Consider the following 871-nt stretch of genomic DNA (forward strand, 5'->3'; position numbering starts at 1 on the left):
CATGGCGACAACCCCCCCTCCGCCCGAGCCCTGCCGCCCCAGTGCGGCTGCGCGGCCCCGTCGCCATGGCGACAACCCCCCCTCCGCCCGGGCCCTGCCGCCCCAGTGCGGCTGCGCGGCCCCGTCGCCATGGCGACAACCCCCCCCTCCGCCCGGGCCCTGCCGCCCCAGTGCGGCTGCGCGGCCCCGTCGCCATGGCGACAACCCTCCCTCCGCCCGGGCCCCCGTCGCCACAGTGCGGCTGCGCGGCCGCGTCGCCGTGGCAACGCCCCCCCCCAGCCCGTGGCGGCTGAGGCCTGGCGCCTCATCGCACTGCTGCACTTTCGACTCGCCTTAATGTTATAACAAATATCCCCGCCGAGCCCGAGGGACGTCGCCTTCGGGAGGGAGAACCACGCAGCTGGCGGGCGAAGGCAGAGAGGCCGAGCTGCGGCAGGAGCGGGCTGGGGGAGCTGCGCGCGGGCAGCACGAAGCAGCTTGCTCCAGCTGCAGTTCCTCAGCTAAATAACCGGGYGAAAAGGCCCAAACAAACCCGCTGYGGCTGAACCGCCGGGTGGATTTGGGCTTTTTGTGTACAGATGTGCCTCCAAGACGCAGTGATGCTTTAGGAGAGGAGCTGTGAGCTCGGCTTATCCGAAGAGGGAGGGAAATCATCGCAAATCCGATGAGCCTGCGACCTCCCCCCTCAGCGYGCCACCCCTCTATTCCACACGGAAAATCTGGGCGGCTTATTTTGGCCTTCCCTGGCCAAAGCACGCTCRGATAATCTTTGCTATTTTTAAAATAGAGGAAGGGGAGAAGGATGATGTTTAATGCTTTAAGTGCTGTGTGGCTCAAGCCTGTTGGCCCTGAAGTACCTCTGCTGTCTTTA

Source organism: Rhea americana, unplaced genomic scaffold (assembly GCF_003343005.1).
Source record: "Rhea americana isolate MKP2758 unplaced genomic scaffold, rheAme1 scaffold_178, whole genome shotgun sequence".
NCBI classification, from domain to species: domain Eukaryota; kingdom Metazoa; phylum Chordata; class Aves; order Rheiformes; family Rheidae; genus Rhea; species Rhea americana.